This window comes from Sus scrofa, chromosome 3 (assembly GCF_000003025.6).
Source record: "Sus scrofa isolate TJ Tabasco breed Duroc chromosome 3, Sscrofa11.1, whole genome shotgun sequence".
Lineage (NCBI taxonomy): Eukaryota > Metazoa > Chordata > Mammalia > Artiodactyla > Suidae > Sus > Sus scrofa.
In genome coordinates, this window is record NC_010445.4 from 109,659,058 (window position 1) to 109,684,217 (window position 25,160).

At 38.9% G+C, this 25,160-nt stretch overlaps 1 protein-coding gene and 1 pseudogene across 1 annotated transcript in view; both read left to right on the plus strand.

Annotated features, from left to right (window-relative positions):
- The window catches only part of ALK (ALK receptor tyrosine kinase), a 694,610-nt gene that overhangs the window by 247,912 nt on the left and 421,538 nt on the right, over window positions 1-25,160 (plus strand). The gene's annotated exons all lie outside the window — the stretch shown is intronic.
- On the plus strand, window positions 1,311-8,066 carry LOC100518068 (annotated as a pseudogene).

Consider the following 25,160-nt stretch of genomic DNA (forward strand, 5'->3'; position numbering starts at 1 on the left):
AGAACATGGGAACTAGGAAACATAAATGAAAGACCTATTCCAGAAGAGAGGCAAATGTAATTCCCAGCATAATGATGAAAGTAATTTCTGGAGTGAATTGAAAGTGTTGGATGCTACAACATGGATGAACCTCAAAGCCATTATGCTAAGTGAAGTAACTAGTCACAGAAAGACAAATACTGCCTAATTCCACTTACATGAGGTACCTAGAGTAGTCAGATTCATAGAGATGGTCTAATGGTGCCTACCAGGAGCTAGGAGGGTAGGGAAATGGGGATTTCTTATTTAATGTGTGTGGCGTTTCAACAGGAAGAAGGAAATGGTTCTAGAGATGGATGGTTGCACAACAATACGAATATATTTAATGCCATTGAACTCCACCCTTAAAATGGTTAAAATGGTACATTTTATGTTGTGTATGTTTTAGCACAATTAAAATAATTGCAAGTGTTTGCTCTGGAGAGTGGGAATTAACAGGAAGGGAAAACTGCTTTCTGTTGTAAGCCTAGAGTAGTAATAGACTTTGTAAACTCTCCATGCATAATACTTTTATATAATTTTTTTAACTAAAATGAAATTTTAATGTGATAGGCATTTCTAGGCAAAGGTAACTGCATGACCAAAGTCAGGAAGGCATGAAGCAGCATGGGGAGAACCATAGGAAGTTTCTTGTTCCTGAAGGATGTTGAACAGCCATGGGAGGAAGCTGGGGCTTTATTCTCTAGGCCAGTGTTTGCCACAGTGTGGTGTGTACTTAAAGATGTACCCAATGATGTTTGTCATTTGAATAGCTATATATTTAAAATGAACAAATGACACTGGGTTTTAGTTTATGGTGATAATAATAGTGATATAAATGCCTTAAACTAAATTAAGTTTATAAATGTGAGTTGGTTTTAAGAATAACAGTAAGTTAATAATAATATGAGATGTACACAATTGTGGCATGGATGATCAGGGAAGAGGAAACACTTTTCTAGGCGACAGAGAGCCCTTGATGGTTTATATGGGGCAAGTGTCCAGGCTGAGTTTGAGTCCCATATTAATCCAGGGACTATTAACTGCCTTCGACAGCTCTCTCAGACCTGGAGACATTTTCAGAAGCCTGAGGTGAGAGATAGAACTTAAAATAGTGATTCTCTGTGCTGTAAGTTTGCCTATGAGTAAAAATAAGTAGCCACTAAAAAGTAAAAGATTGAAGGCCACTGAAATAGCTCATTCTGGTTAGAGATGGGGGGAGAATTAAAGGAGAAAGGCTAGGAACAGGGAGACCAACAGGGCAGCTGCTGTAAGTGACCCAAGAGGACACTATGGCCTGGCCTGGGACAGTATGTGGGGAGAGAGGAGATAGGGAGATGGAGCTCCTGACTGCAGGCCTCTTGTTCTACCTGGTGACAGCCCATCTCAACTGTAAGCATACACTTATGAAGAAAGAAATTGTTCTAGGAGTTCCTGTCATGGCTCAGTGGTTAATGAATCTGACTAGGAACCATGAAGTTGCGGGTTCGATCCCCGACCTTGCTCAGTGGGTTAAGGATCCAGCGTTGCTGTGAGCAGTAGTGTAGGTTGCAGACATAGCTCAGATCCTGCATTGCTGTGGTTCTGGTGTAGGCCAGCAGCTATAGCTCCGATTAGACCCCTAGCCTAGGAACCTCTATATGCTGTGGGAAGTGGCCCTAGAAAAGGCAAAAAGACAAAAAAAAAAAAAAAAAAAAAAAGAAAAGAAAAGAAAGAAAGAAACCTTTCTTAGAGAACAGGCCTTATCTGCCCAAATAAAGAAATAATGAGAGAAGTTTATCGTCATATTGAATTTTACAACATTAGTTACACTATAAGGAGCCAGGGGTATTAGAAACTGATTTTTCCAAGCCCAGAAGAATATGAAAGTAGAAGAGGAAGCATACGTTATAGTGGAAGACTAGACTTGGAGCCATGCATCCATTTACTCCTTCACTCATTTACTCCATCCATCTGTTTATACCACAACTATTTATTAAACACCTATGTGTGGGGAACTGTTCTATATACTGGAGATCCATCAGTGTACAGAACTAACATCAATTCCTGCTTCCCTGGTGCTTATGTTCTCTTAGAAAAAAAAAAAAACAGAAAAAAATAAGTTATTAAAATATACAAAGGGTTACTCTTTGACATAAATCACAGCGATATATTTTTTGATCCATCTCCTAGAGTGATGAAAATAAAAACAAAAATAAACAAATGAGACCTAATTAAACTTAAAAGCTTTTGCACATCAAAGAAAACCATTAAAAAAAAAAAAAGACAACACACAGAATGGGAGAAAATCTTTGCAAAGCAACTGACAAGTTATTAATCCCCCAAATATACAACTGTCTCATGCAGCTTTTTGTCAAAAAAACAAACAACCCAGTCATAAAATGGGGAGAAGATCTAAATAGACATTTTGCCAAAGAAGACAGACAGATGACCAAAAAGCACATGAAAAGATGCTCAGCATCACTAGTTATTTGAGAAATTCAAGTGAGAACTACAAGGAGGTATCACCTCACACCAGTCAGAATGACCATCATCAAAAAATTTACAGATAACAAATGCTGGAGAGGGTGTGGAGAAAAGGGGACCTCCTATACTGCTGATGAGAATGTAAATTGGTGCAACCACTGTGGAGAACAGTATGGAAATTCCTCAGAAACCTAAATATAGAACCACCGTATGATCCAATAATACTACTCCTAGGCATCTATCCAGAGAAAACCATAATATGAAAAGACATACACACACCAGTGTTCACTGCAGCACTATTTACAATAGGCAAGACATGGAAATAACATCAATGTCCATCAACAGAGGAATGGGTAAAGAAGAAAGATGTGGTACATATATACAATGGAATATTACTCAGCCATAAAAAAGAACAAAATAATATCATTTGAAGCAACATGGGTGGACTTAGAAATTATCATACTAAGTGAAGTCAAACAGAGAAAGACAAATATATGATATCACTTACATGTGAAATTTAACAAAGTAATACAAAATAACTTAATTATAAAGCACAAACAAACAGATTTAGAAATCAAACTTATGATTACTGAAAGGGAAACCATAGGGAGAGGGGTAAATAGGGGCATGGGGTTGGCATATACACACTACTGTTTATAGAATAGATAACACACAGTTCTACCCAATATTCTGTGATAATATATAGGGGAAAATAATCTGAAAAAGAATGGATGTATGTATAGATACAACTGAATCACTTTGTTGTACAGCAGAAATTATCACAACATAGTGAATCAACTGTACTTCAATAAAACTTTAAAAATGAAAAAAAGCAGAAAGATAATAGTCTTGATCGATGTTGTGAAGGACAATAAAAGCATTTATTCTATGTATGTGTGTATACACACACACACAATGTGTCAGAAGAGAACAAGTGGTATAAAGAATAACAAGGCCAGGAATGATGGGGCATGATTTTTTAAAGGGTGGTCAGTTAGTGCCTTTGTGTGAGGATTGACCTTGGTGCAAAGACTTAAAGGGGGTAAGATAGTGAGGCATGCAGACACCTTGTGGAAGAGCATTTAGGAAGAGGGAGTAGCCTCAGAGTACAAAGGCTCAGAGGCAGAATGACTAGAATGATCAGGAATATCCAGGAGGCCATGGTGACTGGAGCAGAATAAGGCAGGGGACAAGTAGCAGAAGCTGAGGTCAGGGAGCTTTGAAGAAAGGGCTCAGGATGTACAGGCTTATAGACCATTGTAAGGACTTTGGCTTTTACTCTTTGAGAAAAGGAAAGCCTTTGGAGGGTTCGGAGCCAAGGGGTGCCATTCATTACCTTAAGTTTTAAAAGGATTACTTTAGCTGATGTGTTGAGACTAGAGTACAAGGGCCGAGGCAGGTAGATGTGTAGAAGACATTTGCAAGAATCTAGGCAAGAAAAAGAGGTAACTTGAGTCAGATGCTAGCAGGACAAGTAGTAAGTACTAGTCAAATTTGAGGTCTGTTTTGATCATAGAGCCAATGATTTGGAAAGTTGGGGCCTGAAATGAGGCAGCTATAAAAAATTAGGATTAGGAATGACTATGGATAGATCAAGTTTGTATGGGTGGATCATGAATTCAATTTGGACATGAAAAATCTGAAACACCTCTTAAATGTCCAAATGGAGATATGAAGAGGGCAGAACGGAGTTCCCATTGTGCCTCAGCAGGGTAAGAACCCAGTGTAGTCTTCATGAGGATATGATCCCTGGTCTCACTCCCTGGATTATGTATCCAGTGTTACCATAAGGTGTGGTACAGCTCGCAGATGTGACTCGGATCCATTGTTGCTGTGACTATGGCATAGGCCTACAGCTGCAACTCTGATTCAGCCCCTAGCCTGGGAGTTTCCATATGCTGCAAGTGCAGCCATAAAAAGAAAAAAAGAAGAAGAAGGCAGAAAGATAAATGGGCCTGGAATTCAGGGAAGTGATTTGAGCTGAAGACACAACTAGAGGTTTTCACTAAGGAGATGAGATTAGCCAAGGAATGAGTGGAGCTGGAGAAGAGCAAAGACTGAAAGGCTGAGCCCTGGTGAACTCAAACAAGTTGGGGAACTTAAGGAGCACTCAGCAAAAGAGACTGAAGAGAGAACAGGGAGGTAAGAGGAAAACCAACAGGGTCCTGTGTCCTGGAAGTCGTATAAGAAAGTGTGGGAGTGGGAGTGATTGGTTCTGGATAAATGCCACTGATGGTCCAGGGAGACCATCTGAGGCTGAGAACTGACTACTGGATTTAGCAACATGGAGATTATTGGTAACCGTAACAGGAGTGGTTTGCTGGAAGGTGGGACAAAAGCATGACTGGAATCATAGTTGCTTGGTTCTGGTCAGTACCACTGACATGCTGGGTGACTTTATGTGGATCATGCAGCGTCTCTGGAGTCAGTTTCCTCATTTGTAAAATGAGGGATTTGAAGGAGAAGATCTCTAAATCTCCTTCTAGCTCTAAAGTTAAAAGATTTTTTGACGATTCTAATAAAGCAGGTTTTTCTTTTCATGAAACTGATACCCTAAAAGTATTTGGAATCTGAAACTTGCGTATGGGGCTTCTCTTTTCTCAGAGTGAAGAAAATGTGGGTATAAATGAAAGACATTCAGCAAACTGACCATTGGGTCTAATGTAAAATAAGCCACCTTATTTCACAGTTTGTTTAATAGAACACACACACACATTTTCTGACTTTTCTCGGAAGGCAAGATACTTTGTTTATATTTGTATTTGTATTCTGCGTGTAATATTGATACCATTTAATTAAGGTTTCCATACGTTCATTAACCAGAGTTTGTTTTGGTAGTTTCCTGAAAATGAGCCTTTACACTCTGATAGCTCAACCTTTGCCATAGACGCACCTACCTACTACCACCTGGTGGTAGCAGAAATATTACAAAGTAGAGGAAAAGAGGAAAAGCAGAGCCTTTCTTAATTCACTGCTCCCAAGCATTGGTCCTAGGTCTTTCCAGGCAGTACTGACTGCCTGTGTCTCCAAGGCCTTCGAGGCTGTGGGACCTGCATGACCCCATGGAGATCTGACACCCTAGGTGGCATGGGGTCCTTACATCCAAAGCCAGTGAAATCCAACATTCCAAATATTCACTGTATATTCTTGAGGAAATTAACCAAGTAAGTGAGGGCCATTAAAACTCATCCAGGTTCTCTGAAACCACTTTAACTCTCTTTATTTAACAAATTATCTATGCAAACATTGTTTTTAAAATTACCTTTTTGAAGAAGTACTTTTAGAGGACTGTTTTAAGTAGAGGTTGAATTTTGTATTTTTAAGGTCGTCCATTCATGTCAGAGACAAACTGTGAACATACCTGGTTGCTAAGGAATACAGACTACTTTATCAGTAAACACAATAGCTAACAACTGGATTCCTGCATGAATGGAGAAGATTTTGCTATCCCTGGAGAGCAGAAAACAAAGCAAAACAAACAAACAAACAAAAGACCTCTTTAATTTGAAAAAAATATTTACCAGCATTTATTCTACTAATGCAAAGATACACAACATGAGTATAATCTCTGTGTTTATGAAACTGCAGAGAAAGCTGGAAGCAGCTCTAAACAGAGAATAATAAAAGATAATAGGAAAGTGCCAGATTTCTATCACTATAGCACCCATTCTCTCTCCTTCCCCCATTTTTCTGAGCCAGCTCAGAGAAGAGGGTCTGCATTATAAGACAGAGTGAGCCAGAATTATGAGTGACACTGAGGAGAAGGGAGGTTTTCCCCCAAGGAAGTCTTTTGTTCCTGAACAACCCTTGTATTCAATACCAGATCAAATGAGTGAGAGAAAGATACTGGAGCTTCTGTTAATAAAGGAAGTGAATAAATAAGTATCACATGAATTTAAGATCACTTTAAAGGATAACTTTACCTGGATGTTTATTTCATGAAATAGTTTGGCATAAATGTGTAACATTTTAAAATTGTACTCTTTTATATTGGGGTGGCGGTTTTGCTAACCATGCCCAGAAAATGAGAGGAAATAGTCAGAACCCAACTAATGATAGAGACCTATACATACGGTCTGATTTTATAATTTGATAGGGGAAGAAATAAGAAGTCATTGGAAGCCTGAAATGATGTTAGTTGAAGCAGCAGGCAAGCCAGATAAATTTAATAGTGGAAGTGTGAAATGATCAGTGATTTGGCATTGGAAAGAAGAGAATGTAGCTTATTGCGTGATGTCATAGACAGTGGAAGAAGCTGTTTTTTACAAACTTCTTGGTGGATTTGATCTCAGAGAGTCAGTGGTGAGTGATGGCCTAAAGCAGTGTCTTAATTCCCTGCCCAGGAATTGAACCTGGGTAGCCTGAGTGAAAACCAGGAGTCCTAGCCCCTAGACCAGCTAGAGGCTTAAGCAGGATTTCTCTGATTCTTGCCCCATAGAAAGCAAGAATGTTTCAAGAAGGCAAAAACTGTAAAAACACATAACAAAGTTTATTATTAGAGACACAGTACTTATAGGATAGTACACAGGGAAGCAATTAGAAGCAAAACAGCACACTCAGAGGATTACTGAGGCCCCTGCTAGTGAGGAGCATGCCAAAGAGGTGATTTAAATCACTTATATAGGGGCAGTTTGCGCTTTGCAAACTCAAGGCCAGAGAAGTAGGATTTTCTACCCAGGTCTTAAGGAAATTTGTGCAGAATCAAGACTGAAATCTGGGTTTCCTAGGCTAGTGTTTTCCCAGTGCTTCGGGGACATCTTCAAGCCCTGGGAAGCTTAAGACTTAAGGGACATGTCTGCATGAGGATAGTTGATGGAGATGGACAGGGAAAGCTGATGGAGAGTGAAGGACATATGGGAGGGAGGATAGGTAGATAAGAAAGAAATCTTCAGGTCTGCTAGTGTATTGATTTTAGAACATCCAACTAAACACTCTTGGTGCCTTCCTCTTGTTCTCTTTCTTCTGTCTCATTCACTACCATGGCCTCAACTTTCATCTCTAAGATTAGATGACCCCCAAATCACTTCCGTCAGACTCTTAAGTCTCCAGTTATTTATTTCCAATTGCCTGCCGGACATTTCTTCCTGGATTCCCTTTGGGTTCTCAGAATGAAGATTCCCAATCTGGCTTTTCTGTCCAACATCTCATGGAGGCAGCCATTCTAATAGCTGCTCTCCCAGCTTCACTAAGCCACCCAAAATCAAGAAGAAGAAGAAAAAAGATGCTGGAAAGTCAGCCAAGAAAGACAAAGACCCAGTGAACAAATCTGGGGGCAAGGCCCAAAAGAAGAAGTGGTCCAAAGGCAAAGTTTGGGACAAGCTCAATAACCTAGTCTCGTTTGACAAAGCGACGTATGACAAACTCTATAAGAAGTTCCCAACTATAAGCTTATAATCCCAGCTATTATCTCTGAGAGACTGAAGATTCGTGGTTCTCTGGCCAGGGCAGCCCTTCAGAAACTCCTGAGCAAAGGACTTATTAAACTGGTTTCAAAGCACAGAGCTCAAGTAATTTACACCTGAAACACCAAGGGTAGAGATGCCCCAGCTGCTGGAGAACATGCATAAACAGTTCCCACCAACTGTACACTGTACGTTTTTAAAAATAAAACTTTATTAAATAAAAAAATTAAAATAAAAAATATACCCAATCTGAATTTATTTCCTTTCCTTCAAAATAACTGTCTTGGTTCCCGAATTAGTACCATCATCCTCCCAGACATTCAGACCCAAGTATGTGGCACTACTTTTACTTCTTTCTCTTCCTTGCAAATCTCTGGTGCATTGCAGTCTACTTAGGTGACGTTGTCATTGCATCTCTTGTGTCTGCCACATCTCCTCTGCTTGCTCTTAGCTCATGCCTTCATTGCTTTGTGCCAAGTCCTTTATGATATCTTTCTTCCAGGTTTTCAATGTCCAGTGGATTTTATCAGGATTTTCTTCCAAAATCTCAGACCTCACTATGTCACTTCTCTATTGAAAAAGACTCCAGTGGCTCCTATTGCTAATAGAATAAAATTCAAATTTCTTAGCATAAAATGTAAACCCGCCACAACTGTTCCAACACATTTTTCCATTATTTTAGTTTCAGGCAGGGGCTTACTTAAGTCAACTTTGCTAGATTCATTTGTCCACTAACTCTATATGTGGTAAGCGTCAGGCCTTCATATATGCGGTTCTTTTTGCTGATGATGTCTTTCTTTCCAGTGCCAGTCCTGGGATATTCAACGCTTAACATGTATTATTTTCATGTTTTAATACATATTTAAAACTCACTATGATCCCACAAGAAGCCTTTATTATTTTTTCTCCAGCCAAAGTAATACTTCTCTTTGTCTTTTTCTCTAATCATTTTATCTTTTTTCTTTTGAAATCTTCAATTTTCACTTTCTGTTAGGTATTATTAGTCCTAAAATTTAGATCTCTAATAAACTATGAGCCCCCAGAGGGTAGAGATAAGTTTAATTTAATCTCACCTACTCTGATACTTAGGATATTGTACTAAGTAAGTACTCAGTAAATGCTATCTGAATGAATAAGTGAATGTTAGTAAATAAATTCCTGAAGAGAGTAGGCAAATTGGGTTTGAATGCAAGTAGAAAGGTAGGAATGAAAAGAAATTTGGAATTAATTCATATTTTGCTAATGGAAGGAATTACACAGTTTTTGTGGTTGTTGTTGCTTTTTTGTTTGGCTTTTTAATTTATTTTTCTTATTTTTTTATATTTTCTTCTTTGCTTTTTAGGGCTGCACATGCGGCATATGGAAATTCCCAGGCTATGGGTCAAATTGGAGCTGGAGTTGCAGCTGCTGGCTGACACCACAGCTACAGCCACAGCAACACAGGATCTGAGCCTTGTCTGCGACCTACATACACCACAGCTCATGGCAACGCTGGATTCTTAACCCACTGAGCATGGCCTGCATCCTCATGGATCCTAGTCGGATTTGTTACCACTGAGCTACAACAGGACCTCCCAGTTTGGCTTTTGAAAAGAGTAGGTGAAAAGGCAAGATCCAAGTCTAAGGCAGAGAAACTATAGAACATAGCTCAGGATGAGAAGGACCCAGTGAAAAAGGAAGCTGAAAGGGAAAAGAATACACAATACCTCTGAGAAGAAATGTATGCTGACCCCGATTTGAAGTCAATATTTACTATTTATATATTTTAAAGATATATGCACCAGATTTTGGTGCTTTCTGTTTTGTTTCCCGATATATGCTTGAGCCAGCACAATCCAGGACTTGATTTACCTTTGCCGATTCAGCTTCTTTTCCCTGAGCTTATTTATGGCTCTGAGAGAGGCATTGTGTCCTCGCTGATAAAGGACAACCGAACTGTACTCTAGGCTCAGCCACCAAGTTGCTGTTCACCTTCTAGAAAGTTGCTTTCTTCCCTGGCTGCCACGTTGTCCTGAACTATAGGAAATGAGGACCATGTGTGAAAGGTAGAGTCCTGGACTCAAGTGTCTCAAAACTTAATGAGCATTCAGTCTCCTGCGATGCTGGTTTAAAAAGTTGTTTCTGTTTCAGCAGGTCTAGCGTGGGGCCTGAGACTGTGTGCCTAACAAATTCCCAGATGGACCACAGTAAATAGCAGTGCCCTTCTGAAAACAGAAGAAACCTTGGAGCTCAGTCAAGTCAGTGGTTCACAGCCCTAGCTAATCCCTAGAGTCCCCTGGGGGAGCATCTAAGAATACAGATACCCAGTCTCCACAGCCAGTCTTGAATGGGGCTCAAACAGGTGGGTTTTAATAAGCTCCTCAGGTCATTATGCTGATAGGTTTGAGAAATGCAAATGTTGTCCAACCCACCACTCCCACTGGGGATGACAAAACTGAGGCCCAGAGACTTGATTTCATGAAGCAAGATTCTGTTCATATGAAAGAGGTTTTCCTGAAAAAATAACTTCTATGCATTTTATTACCATGAGTGAAAGTTCCCCTTTAAAGCCACAGAAATAACTGGATCCTAGATATAATTTATTTCTTAAAAGCTGCTAACACAGAAAACCAATGTTTTCAGCCTTGTTTAGAATGATAAATACTCCAGATTATTTGAGTTTCATCGTAATGGTAGGGGGTGGTAGTGGCGGTGGTAAGGAATGGCTATTAAGCAATTATGTTATTCAAACACATCATTATTATTATTACCGTGATGAGTGGACTCATTATAATTGAACAATAAAAGTGTGAATGACTTTGCATTGTTATTAGTGAGTGTGTGTCTCGGGGCCCCTGCCTTTCCCAGGGGCTGTTGCATTCAGCAGACATGATTCACCATGTACCGTACTTGCAGTGCTCAACTTGTAAGCTATTGGATTGGTTTCCAGAATCCAGTGTGGGCATCGTTTCTTTCCTGGTGCTGACCTATTGTTCATTCAAGACGCTTGCCTCCCCCCTCCCCAGAAAACCTAATCTTAGGAAGTCTATGGTCTCATTGTGCCCACCCTTGTTTTTCTCCATCTTTTCTTTCATACAGCAGCTAGTGATCATCCAGATTATGAACTGACATTAGGATTCCTTTGCTTAAACTTGCCAATGGCTGCCTGCTTATTTTAGGATAAAATACAAATCCGTGGCAAGACTTCCCAGATCCTTAATAAACTGCTCCATTCTTTTCAGCAGCCTGTTACCAGCCATTCTTTCTCTCCCTCTGGCCACACTGTTTGGGGCTCCGAGGATGTTCTAACATCTCCAGTTTCTGGAATGTCTTAATATCTCTTGCTTAGAGACTTTATAGATGCTCTTCTCCCTGTTTGTAAGATTCTTCCCCAGCTACATTCTCCTCCTCCTTCAGCTCGTTGCTGGAACTCGGCCTCTGTCATCGGTGCCAAATAGAAAGGTGGGGACAGAGTTTTGGGTGAGGAGAAAAAAATAGCTTTATTGCTTTGCCAGGCAAAGGAGGGTCAAAGCAGGCTAATGCCTTAAAGACTGTGCCCCCTTAGGAGAGATTGGGAGGTGGTTTTATAGTTTTGAGAGTGAAAAATAGGGCTGCAGATAAGGATCAGGGTAGAGGCAAGCTTGCATTGTTTTCAAAGCTGGTGTTCAGTGGTCTGGTGGCCTTCTTTCCAGAATAGAGAATGCTTCATTAACATCTTTCAGTTGTTGGGGGTTTACTTCTGCAGAAGAACTCAAAGATATTGTTACCCATATTCCTTGGGGAGGGACCAGGACCATGCCCCCAAAGCTGCACTGTTGTTTCTTGATTGGTTCTTTCGGGTCTCTGTATTCCCTCCCTTCCCTGATTAGCAACTGTTTGAACCTGCCTTTGGAACCCAGGGAAAGTCAGGAAGGCTGAAGTTTATTCCCCAAAAACAAGCAAATGGGGGACACCAGAAAGGCTTGTGTGCCTAGGCGCCCCACAGGGCACTAGCTCAGTTATCAACTCTCAGCTTAAATTTCTGTTTCTCAGAGAACTTTCCCTGACCACGAGACTAAATCAACACTCCCAGTCAGTCTCTTCTGTAGCACCTGGTGCTTCTCCACTGGTAACAGTGACTACAGTGGTCATTACTTGCTCATTATCTTTCTTCCCTCCCTCATGAGAAGTCCCCAAAGGACATGGTTGTCCTTTCAAAACTAATTCCTCATTGTCCGACACATACCTGGCTTAATAGCTGCTGGAGGAATGAGTGCAAGAATCACCGGAACTTGAACTGACCATACAGAATCCTGGAGACCTAGGAGAAATGAAGGCACTGGGCCTCCTCCTCGCTAGTTCTCTGAGGGAAGGACTGCCCTCCTTTTCCCAGTATCTGTATCTCCCCCAAAACACGTTTTTAAAAACTGTAAGTGATTAAAATATTTTATCCCTAAATTGAACATCAAGACCCAGCATACTAGATCTTCATTTCGTGGAACTATTGTCCCAGTCTTCCTCTTGGAGGATACATGAGTGAAGCTACACAGAGCCCAAAACTAGACTTTTGCAGAGATGTTGTTGAGGTTGCCATTGGTACAGCACTCTGTGTCCCCAGTGGAAAGACCCACCTAAGAAATGGCTTTATTAGACTTAATGTTGGGAAGACCTTTGCATCCTTGGGAAACTGGTGTTTTCCTTAGGTCCACTGGATTTCTGTACTACATTTTTCTCTCTTAGCTTTTGCTGACAGGAAGCTCAGAGCCACATTTGCAGCTCAACTTTTGTAACTAGAAGCCTATGGCTTGCATACTTGCAATATAGCTTTGCCCTATCTTGATTTTCTATTCTAAATATATTTTCTCTGCTCCTGATTTATTAAATTATTTATAGTTTTCTATTTTAGGGTATGAAGTCTTGTAAGCTTCCTCAAATCCTTAGTGGAATGAGGCAGGGAGGTATATGAAAGAAAGACATTCATGAGACTCTGAGATATATTCCTTTAAAGTCCAGAAGGTTCCTTTCTGCAGGTGATATTAGCAGGAGCCATGAATAGCCCTGCTGGCAAGGGTGTTCCTTAGTCACAAAAAGGCATGACAGAGCTTCTATGAGAGGTAACCCTTCTGGGGACCGCTTGTTGAGGTGATTTTGTTTCTGATCTCTTGCCATAGCTATCCTTGAGTGACCCTTGAGTGACCCTCCCCTTGGAGCCCGAATCCTTTTGTGGAGAGTGGCTAAATAGAGTGAGACTTGTAATCTGTCCTGAAATCCCATGTGAAAGCAAGATTTCCATTGGCATAAGTCATCTATTACAAGGTTAGAATTAGAGTGTTTTGTAAGCAATACTGTAATTTCACCTACTTTTCAATCTCCTTATGTGTCCAACATTGCACTGGAAACCTTATTTACTTTAGGAATCCATTTCCATCTCTAAGGGAAGTAGGAGTGAGCAAATGTTCCACGTGTACTGACTGCTGGATTCACTGTATGTACCTCACAGGAGCTGATTTAACTCTTGTATCCACCCGTGAACTACACTCATTACCTGCATTTTATATATGGTTAAAGCAAGGCTCAGAGACTTGCCCAACATCACCGGAATAGTGAGAGGTGGTGCCAGGATTATATTCAGATTTTCTGAGCCCAACAAGGCTGAACTTCTGTAGTCTGCTGACAAGATCACATGAGAGCAGGAAAAGCTTGAGGCAAAAAGCAGTCTGCTCAATGGGTGAGATGATGAGCAGTCACATGTGAGCTGGGAAAGGACTCAGAAGCAAGCAAAAGAGGAGAGAAGAAATCTTACTGAGCCCCTTGCTTCAGTGAAGATGCCCCAGTCCCAACCCACTTCCATCTCCTTCCTCCTTCCTGTCATCTGTTCTGTTGGTGTTCTGTTTTTGCCACAAACAAGTTTCCTGACACTCTAGGCTATTCTGGATGTCATCATCGTTGCCTCTTAAAAATTAGATGGATATATATGATAGACACAGACATAGGTTTATCCATAGCATCCTTCTGGGTGAGAGATGCTTCTTGAAGGTGAATTCTAATCACTGACTATTGATACTGGCAAAAGTTGCTATGTATTGAGGAACTGTTATGTTCTGGATCCTTTAGAAGTTTTATCTCAGTTGAGCTTCACAAAAAGCTGGCATAATAGACATTATTATTGCTACCTTGTAGGCAAGAAAGCAGAGGTTCCCCTTGGTCGTGTTGTAAGTTTCCTGCCTCCATTTTCTGTCGTTGCTGAGATGCCAGCCATGGTCAGCTGAGTTCTATAAGTCTTAAGTTTGAGGTCCCCCTTTAGTGAGAATGGAGTCAATAAAGAAGAATGAATTTCATAGCCCTCCATAAAGATCTAATTTGAACATTAGTTCTCTCCACTCACTTCATTGGCTTACATATGATTTTTTTCTTCAGGTTTATTTCAACTTCTGTATTGGATTTAATTCCCAGGTTAAATTTTAACAGCAACTGTATATTTTTAATTAAACTATTAATTTTGAGATAATTATAGATTTCACATGCAGCTGTAAAATAATACAGAAGATCCCATGTTAATCTTTTAAAACTGAAGTGTAGTATCACAACTAGGATATTGAAATTGATAGAGTTAAGATACAGAGCAATTTCAATACCATAAGAATGCTTCATATCAACCTTTTATAGTTGTATCACTTCCCTTCCATTCCCATTTTTCCTTTACCCTGGCAACCCTAATCATTTCTCCATTTCTATAACTTGTTATTTCAACAAGCCTAGGTGAATGGAAGCATATAGTACGTAAACTTTTGCGATTGGCTTTTTTCACTCACCAGGAATTCTATGGAGATTCACTCCAATTGCCACATATAGCAATAGTTCATTCTGTTTTCCTACTGAGTAGTATTCCATGGTATAGGTATACCACATTTTGTTTAACCAGTTACTTCTTAAAAAACATTGAGGGTTCCAGTTTAGGGCTGTGTGCTCTAAACATTCAAATATAGGTTTTATTGTGAACATGCCTTCATTTCTCTGGGATAAATTCCTTAAGAGTTCAGTTGCTAGGTCCTGTGATAATTACATATTTAGCGTTTTATGAACCGTGACAAACTGTTTTCTGGAGTGGCTGGACCATCTTACATTCCCACCAGTAGTGTAGGAGTGCTATAGTTTCTATGTATCCTTTATAGCTTTTGGTATCGTCACTTTTTAAAATTTTGCAATTCTGGTAGGCACATAACGATATCTCCTTGTGGTTTTAATTTGCATTTCCATAATGGTTAATGATGTTTAACATCTTTAATGTGTCTGTTTGCTATCTATATATTCTTTCTGGTGAAATGTCTGTTCCTGTCTCCTTACCTATTTTATAAGTGGACTGTTTGTTTTTTACTTTTGAATTTTGAGATTCTTTATATATCCTAGATATCAGTCTTTTCTCAGATATAGTGGTTTGCAAATACTTTCTCCCAGAGCTTATACTTTCATCCTCTTAACAGGGTCTTTCGTAGAGCAAAATTTTTAATTTTGATTAAATCCAACTTACCATTGTTCCTTTAATGGATAGTGTTTTTGGTGTAAAGTCTAAGGCTCTTTGCCTTACCCCACAACTCCAAATTTTCTCCTGTATTTTTTCTGAAAGTGTTGTGGTTTTATATCTTTCATAAGTCCATGATCTATTTTGAGATAATAGATATACGATTGCTCCAAGACCATTTGCAAAGGCTATCTTTCTTCCATTGAATTGCTTTAGCACCTTTGTCAAGAATATTGGCATATGTTGTGTTGAGTTTGTTTCTGTGTTCTCACTCTGTTCCATTGATCTATGTGTCTCTCCCTCCACCAACACCACACAATCTTGATTGCTATAGCTATATAGTACCTTGGAATCAGCTAGAGTGATTCTGCTGACCTTATTCTTCCTTTAAAAGTGTTGTAGCTATCCTAGTTCTTTTTTCTTTCTCTAGGAACTTAAGAATAATCTTGTTTATATCTGCAAAAATCTTCTTAGGATTTTGTTAGGAATTGTGTTAAACTTTGTATTAATTTCCTGTGGCTGCTAGGTAAGTTACTATAAACTTTGTGGCTTAAATGATAGAAATGAGTTCTCTCAGAGCTCTAGAGGACAGAAATCCAAAATAAAGGTGTCAGTAGTGCCAGTCTCCCCCAGGAGGCTCTAAGAGAAGAATCGTTTTCCTGTCTCTAGCTCTGGTGGCTTCTAGCACTCCTTGGTGACATCACTCCAATCTCTGCTTCTGTCATTACATCACCTTCTTCTCTCTGTGTGTATAATTGCCCTTTGCCACTCTCAAATAAGGACACTTTTACTTGGATTTATCTTATCACCTGGATAATCCACAATGAGCTCCCCGGGCCACAATCCTTAACTTAATCACATCTGCAAAGACTCTTTTTCCTTCTAAGGTAATATTTACCTTATAGATTCCAAGGATTAGAACTTGACATTCTCTGTGTTCCCACTATAAATAAACTTATATATCATTTTGGGAAAATTAGCATCTTTACTATTTTGAGTCTTCTAATCCATGAACTCGATATGTCATTTCACTTATTTGCATCTTTTTTGATTTTTTTAATCAACATTTTGTAGTTTTCAGCACGAAAGCTACGTACAAGTTTTGTTAGATTTATACGTAAGTGTTTAATTTTTTGAGCAGTGTAAACGATAGTGTATTTTTAATTTTAATGCCCACATATCCATTGCTGGTAAAGAGGAATACAGTTGATTATTGTATGTTGATCTTGTACCCTACAACCTTGTTAAATTCACTTATTTTATATATATAAATTCCTTGGGATTTTCTTTGTAGACACTCATGTTGTCTAAAAATAAAGTTGGAAGTTCTCATTGTGGCTTTGCGGGTTAGGAACCTGACATAGTCTTTGTGAGGATGCAGGTTCAATCCCTGGGTCAAGGATCTAGCGTTGCTGCAAGCTGCATCAGCATAGGTCACAGATGCTGCTAAGGTCTGGTGTTTCTGTGGCTATAGCATATGCCACAGCTGCAGCTCCAGTCTGACCGCTGGCCCAGGAATTTCCATATGCCAACAGGTACAGCCATAAAAAGAAAATAAAAATAAAAATAAGGTCAAATCCACCATCCATTTATGATAAAATCTCTCATCAAAGTAGGTATAGAAGAGACATATCTCAACCCCAATAAAGGCCATTTACAACAAATCTATAACCAACATCATACTCAATGATTCAAAGCTAAAAGCCTTCCCACTAAATTTAGGAACAAGACACCACTTCTTTTTTTTTTTTTTTTTTTGTCTTTTTGCTATTTCTTTGGGCCGCTCCCGTGGCATATGGAGGTTCCCAGGCTAGGGGTCGAATTGGAGCTGTAGCCACTGGCCTACTCCAGAGCCACAGCAATGCGGGATCCAAGCCGCGTCTGCAACCTACACCACAGCTCACAGCAACACCAGATCCTTAACCCGCTGAGCAAGGGCAGGGACCGAACCCGCAACCTCATGGTTCCTAGTCGGATTCGTTAACCACTGCGCCACGACGGGAACTCCATCACCACTTCTTTTTAACATAATGTTGGAAGTCCTAGCTACAGCAGTCAAATAAGAGAAATATTAAAAACTGTCCAAATTGGAAGAGAAGAGGTAAAACAGTCATTATTTGCAGATGAAATGATACTTTATTAGAATGTGAAATAATACTTTGTATAGAAAAGTTTTTACACCAAAACTATTAGAACTGGTAAATGAATTCAGCAAAATCACAGGATATAAGATTAATATGCAGAAATTAATATTACTGCATATTAATCTAGGGACCACAAAAGACCCTGAATTCCCAAATCAATCTTGAGAAAATGAACAAAACTGGAGGTATAACACTCTCAGACTTCAGGCTATATACTACAAAACTGCAGTAATCAAAACAGTGTGGTACTGGCACAAAAACAAATCATTGGAACAGAAGAGAGCTTGGAAATAAACCCACACACTTATGATCAAATAATCTATGACAAAGGAGACAAGCTTATACAACAGAGAAAAGACAGCCACTTCAACAAGTAATTCTGGGTAAACTGGACAGCTACACGTAAAACAATGAGATTAAAACATTCCCCCATACCATATACTTACAAAATAAACTCAAAATGGTTTAAACATGTAAATGTAAGACTGGAAATCATAAAACTCCTGGAAGAGAACATAGGCAGAACACTCTTTAATATGAATTGTAGCAATAATTTTTTGGATCTTTCACCAAAGGCAAAAGAAATAAAAGCAAAAATAAACAAACAAAAGCTTTTGCGCAACAAAGGAAACCATTGACAAAATGAAAAGACAACCTACAGAATGGGAGAAAGTATTGCAAATGATGTGACTGACAGAGGGTTAATATCTAAACTACATAAACATGAATTTCCCATTGTGGCTCAGTGGTAACAAATTCGACTAGTATCCATGAGGATACAGGTTTGATCCCTTGCCTCACTCGGTCAAGAATCTGGTGTTGCCGTGAGCTGTGGTGTAGGTCACAGATGTGGCTTGGATCCCACATTGCTGTGGCTGTGGCGTAGGCCAGCAGCTGCAGCTCTGATTTGACCCCTAGCCTGGCAACTTCCATATGCTGCACATGTGGCCCAAAAGAATGAAAGAAAGAAGGGGAAAATATATAAACAGTTCATACAACTCAATATCAAAAAAATTAACACCCCAATCAAAAAAATGGTCAGAAGACCTGAATAGACATTTTTCAAAGAAGACATGCAGATGGCTAACAGGCACATGAAAAAATGCTCATCACCTTATTAGAAAAATGCAAATCAAAGTCACAGTGAGATAGCACCTCACACCTGTCAGAATGGCTATCATCAAAAATCTACAAATAACAAAAGAATGTGGAGAAAAGGGAACCCTTGAACACTCTCACTGTAGAAAACAACATGGAGACTCTTAAAAACTAAGAATATAACTACCATATGACCCAGAAATTCCACCCCTCGGTATATACCTGGAAAAAAATGAAAACACTAATTCAAAAAGGTACATGCACTCCTGCGTTCATAGCAGCACTGTTTACAATAGCCAAGACATGTAAGCAACCCGAGTACCTATCAACAGACAATTGGATTAAGAAAATGTGATATATGTATGTGTATATATGTATATATATGTGTGTGTGTCCCTGTCAGAAGAATGAAACTCTGCCATTTGCAGCAATGTGAATGGGCATAGAGAATATTATGCCTAATGAAATAAGTCAGAGAGAAAAAGACAAATACTATATATCACATATGTGGAACCTAAAAATTAATACCAATGAATGTTTATGCAAAACACACAGACTCAACAGATAATGAAAATAAATTAGTGGTTACCGAAGGAGAGAGGTAAGGGGGAAGAGACAAATTGGGGGAATGGGATTAACAGTTACAGACTGTTATGTATAAAACAGATCAGCAATAAGAATATACTACAAAGCATAGGAGTTTTTAGCCATTATCTTATAATAATTTTAATGGAGTATAACCTGCAAAAATAGTGACTGAAGCACTATGCTATATACCAGAAACTAAAATACTATTGTAAATCAACTATACTTCAATAAAAAATGCCATTAGTATAAAAAATAAAAATAAGGACAATTTATTTCTTCCTTTTTGATACATATGCCTTTTATTTCCTCTTTTTAATTTTTATTTTTTCCTTATTGTCCTTGCTACAACTTTCAGTACTATATTGGGTAGCAATTATTTGAATGGACATCTTGCCTATTTTCAAACTGTAAATCACTCAGTCTTTTACTGTTAATATGACATTAGCTATAGGTTTTTTTTATAGACTTGTTTTATCAAGTTGAAGATGTTTCCCTCTGTTCGTAGTTTTCCTAGAGTTTTTATCATGCATATATATTGAATTTTTCTATTGCTTTTTCTGTGTCAATTGATAGTGATTATGTGATTTTTCTTCTCCAACCTGTCAATATGGTGCGTTATATTGATTAATTTTTGAGTATTGAATCAGCTCTGCATCACTGGAATAATTCCCACTTGGTCCTGGTGCATAGTTATTTTTATGTATTGCTAGATTTTATTTGCCTGTGTTTTGTTAAGGATTTTTGCCTCCATATGCAGGAGGGATATCAGCCTGTCATTTTCTTTCTTGTGTTGTCTCTGTGTAGTTTTGGTATCAGTGTAGTTTTGGCCTTATAAAATGAATTGGAAAGTGTATCTTTTCTTCTATTTTCTGGAAGTTATTATGCAAAATTGGTGTTAATGCCTCTTTCTTTCTTTTTTTTTTTTTTTTTTTTTGTCTTTTGTCTTTTTGTTGTTGTTGTTGTTATTGTTGCTATTTCTTGGGCCACTCCCGCGGCATATGGAGGTTCCCAGGCTAGGGGTTGAATCGGAGCTGTAGCCGCCGGCCTACGCCAGAGCCACAGCAACGCGGGATCCGAGCCGCGTCTGCAACCTACACCACAGCTCACGGCAACGCCAGATCGTTAACCCACTGAGCAAGGGCAGGGACCAAACCCGCAACCTCATGGTTCCTAGTCGGATTCATTAACCACTGCGCCACGACGGGAACTCCAATGCCTCTTTCAATGTGTGGTAGAATTCTCCAGTGAAACCATCTGGGCCTAGAGATTTCTTTTTGGGGAGTTTTTAAATGATGAGTTCAATTTCCTTAATAGGTACAGAGTTATTAAGATTAATTATTTCATATCAGGTAAACTGTGATAATTTGTGTTTTTAAATATTAGTCCATTTTATCTATGTAGTTAAACTGGTATGTGGAGAATTACTTATAGTATTATCTCATCCTTTTGATGTCTGCAGGATCTTTAGGAGCCCTTTAGACCTCATATTGGTAATTTGCTTCTTGAATTTTTTCTTTGTTATTCTTGCTGGAAGTCTGTCAGTTTTATTAATTTTTCCAGAGAACCAGCTCATGTTTTATTGATTATTGTATTTTTTTTTCTGTTTTCAATTTCATTGATTTCTGCTATTATATTTATTATGCCCATCCTTCCGCTTTTTTGGGGTTTATTTTTTCCTTCTTTTTCTGTTTGGTGTGTGTGTGTTGGAAGTATAGGTTACTGATTTAAGAATTTTAGTATTTTCTAAGGTAAGCATTTGATGCTAAAAAGTTCCCTTCCAGGGATATTGGTTTATCTGAGTCCCACAAATTACAAATTTTGGTGTGCTGTTTTTTCATTTTCGTTCAGTTCAACATACTTTTAAATTTCCTTTAAGACTACCTCTTTGACCCACAACTAGTATTTAACATGGTAAAGCTATCTAGTATCTCCCGAGCACAAACCCAAAGGGGAGCCTCTTCATGTTCTAAAACTAATTTTTGACATGATCATTGCTATAACTGTGATGAAACAGATTCTGTCAGAGAAGAAGTGAGAAATGAAGCCCATTAAACTCATGAGGTAAGTCATCATGGACTCAGTTCACCCCTAGCCCCAGGTACAGCAGGTACCCCTGCTGTCTTAGTCTGCTAGGGATGTCATAACAAAATAACCATATCCTGGGGAGCTTAAACAACAGAAATCCATTCTTTCATAGTTCTGCAGGTTACATGTACAAGATCAGAGTGCCAGCATGGTCAGTTTCTGGTGAAAGCCTTCTTCTTAACTTGCCAATGGCCACCTTTTCTCTATGTCCTCACATAGGAGAGAGTGAGAGAAATCTCTTCCCCCTAAAAAGGCTACCAATCCTACTGGATTAGGGCCCCCTTTCATTACCCTTTAACCTTATTTATTTGAACTTTATTTAACCTTATTCATCTTAACCCTTTTTACCCTTAATTGAACCTTATTTACCATTAATTACCTTCTCAATCACATTAACTTTAATTGCTTTCTAAATTTAACCCTATTTACCTCCTAAATTACCTAAATTTAGCCTTAATTACCTCTTTAAAGCTGTATCTCCAAATATAGTCACAGTTGGAGTTAGGGCTTCAAGGTATGACTTTTGAGGCAGGCACAATTCAGTCTGTAGCAGCTGCATGCCTCACACCCTGAGAGGAGAACCTGGCTTTCTTGGCTGTCATAGGTTCAGTTCAGCATCCCTCACTTTTATTGACGTCATACTTCATGCACACCTCTGCACCAGACAGTATAGAGGTGCATGGAGTCTCAACCCTCTAGGAGTTTACTGCCTACTTCAGGGAGACATGCAGAAACTCTCTACAGGAGACAGCACTAAGAGACAGATCTGGACTCACCTCCTGACTCCACCACTTACTGGTTGTGTGAGACCTGTACAATTCATATATTTCCACCCTCATCTACAAATTAAAGATAATCTCTATCCTGTCTGCCTCAATGGGTTAAGACAATCAAATATGGTATGCATGTGAAACATAGTGAAATGCTTTACAAAGTTGCCACATGAGAGAAGAAAGTGATTTGATTCATGCGGCTGGAGCAGAGGGTACCTGGATCAATGGAGAGGAAACATGAGATGGGATGAGATGGTGTAAGGCACCGAAACCTGTGCTGCAGGATCTAAATCTTTTTTCTTAAGCAGGTTAGCTGTGGAGTTCAAGGCCTGTTTTACAGCTTTCAGAAAACCTTGACATCCATTTTCATTTGATGCACAAATAGTCTTTTTAGTTGCACAGGACAAGTATTATTTTCTCAGTTTCAGAGATTTAAAAAAGGAAGGAGCTCAGAGAGGTTAGCTAATTTGCAGAGTTGTCACACAGCTATTAACTGGCTGAGCTGAGATTTCTAACTCCTCTCCTGGTCCTTTGTCCACTGTCCCCCCAGCTGCTGGAGAAATACACAACCAGTCCTTGGTTGGGATTTCCATTTTCATTCTCAGGGATTCACGTGTATTATCAGAGCCGGAAGTAGGGGCTCATCCATGGCAGCAAAATTTCCCTGATTGATCTAAATTCTCTTGGATTTATGAATTGCTTAGAGTTCCTGCCTGGAATGATGATAAAGGCTAGGTTTCCTTTGACTTGTTAAAGTGTTAGACTTAGTCTGCATTACCTTCATGAGATATGGCCCAGGAGCCAAATTCATCACTTGTTCAATGATACCTATTAATGAAAAATTTTCTTAAGTGAATCTTAATGAACAACATTTATGATGTAGAGAAGGCATTAGTACTTTTAAATCTTAAGGCTCTATATATAATTCTAAGAACTGGATAGTCACTTTTTTATATAATTTGTGTGTATTTAGTGCAGTTTCACTTTTTCACTTTATCTATAGGCCTGCTGAATTAGCTGTCGAATTTGAATATCTTGAAAATGTACATTTCTATATGTTCATCTTGCACAAAGAACCTAAAATACCATGTACTATACAAATCATACCTAAATACATCTATAGGGGGATTAATAATGGACCCTTGATTAATGATGGCCAGTGTGGTGCTGGGGCTTATCAAGTTAGCTCAAAGAATAGGTATCAGTAGGTAGCTAGGCTGAGTCATGCAGTGTGAATGCCGAAGTTCCTCAAAGACACAGATAAACAAATTTCAAAAGATACCTAGGATAACTGTAGTAGATATTTCTTCCTATATATGTTTATTAAATTAGCAAAGCATTAATCTAGGAGGATTGCTCTAACATTTTTATGCTGTCCTTAAGAACAATATTTTAAAATTATATTAAAATTGTAAATACCTGGAGTTCCCCTCATGGCTCAGTGGAAACGAATCTGACTAACATCCATGAGGATGCAGGTTCGATCCCTGGCCTTGCTCAGTGGGTTAAGGATCCGGCATTGCTGTGTGAGGTCACAGATGTGGCTCAGATTCTGTGTTTCTGTGGCTGTGGTGTAGGCCGGCAGCTACAGCTCTGATTTGACCCCTAGCCTGGGAACCTCCATATGCCACTGGTGCAGCCCGAAAAAGAACAACAACAAAAAAAAAAAAAAAAAAAAAAAGAAAAAAAAGAAAGAAAAAGAAAGAAAGAAAATTGTAAATACCTAGTATACTCAGGTACTCAAAAATTGCCAATCTGGATTCCATCTCTTTTTTCCTTCTCTGCTTTCAATAAAATCTTAACATTTTTTCCTTATATATGGTAGTTTGGGGTTCAAAGTCCTTGAGCTACCATATAACTCCCTAGTACTTGAAATCAGAGAGCCTGTAGTTAGGCTTAATATCAGTTTCAAAAAAAATAAAAGAAAATTCCTTATCCATGATGGCTCCATTAATATCAGAGAATTCCTAAGGTCGCATTTTAGCTTCTGTTTTATTTTCTTCTTTCTTTCCAAGAAGAAGATACTGCAAGAGGAATATCTGCAGTCCACTCAGGTTTCCTTCCTTGTATCCACAAGCAATTCCCCAACCAGTGGGCTTCCACCTCACCCTTTTCTATGTCATCGCCAGCACTTTAAGCTACATGCGGCCATTAACACTCAGTCAGGTTTCTGTCTAGACACTGAATTGTAGTTGTGGTGCCTGAAGAAGATAGTTGACATAAACTACCAAAAAAATAAGGCTTTACTATTTGTTATTAAAGCCCTTTCCCAGAATGGGAACTACATTTGTTGGGTACACTACTGCTTCTAAGGTACACCCATCATTTTATAGATCTAGGAATATGAGGCGACCTCTTCAGGGTCAGCTTGTTTTCAGTGAGCTTACTGGTTAAAACTATGGGTATGGAGTCAGGCTGACCTGCACTCGATTCCCAACCTGTCACCTGCGGCTGTGTGACTTACTGCTCTAAAACTCCATCTATAAAGTGGGAATAATAACAGAGCTCAACTCAGAGGGTTGTTAGCAGGATTAACAGCAATCATGGTCAAAGGACTTTGCATAGTGCCTGGCAACTCAATAATATTAGATGTTGTTGTTGAAAAATAGATAATGTTTACTAAGTGGACAGCAATGCCTTGTTGTGGTTTCTTGGGATCTGTGGTTGATGTAACAGAAAGAATTACAAGAACAATTTAATAAGACTACTCAATTTAAGATTCTCCTATAAACCTTAGCTTTAAAAACCCTGAAAGAAAACTCTGACTACTATGTGGGGAAATTCAATATTCCATTTCAAGAAAGGTTCAAACAAAATTCCTGTTGTAGGCAATTGTACATCTGTTCACTATCATAAATGTCTGCTTGAAAAAACACCTGTGGTTAAAAAGCAATTTTCTACTTTCTCCATTCTTTTCTTAGACTCTTGAACTTTCTAGACTTGTATCGAGTTATTCTGTAAAATATAATAAGGTTTAAAACATTTGATATGACAAATTATTTTAATAGGTAGTAGTCCTGTGGATTGGCTTTGAATGTGTGTCTTCTTAGGCACCAGAAATGTGTGTGAAGGGGAAATTCTCCCAGGTTTCCCATGTCTGGCTCTGACT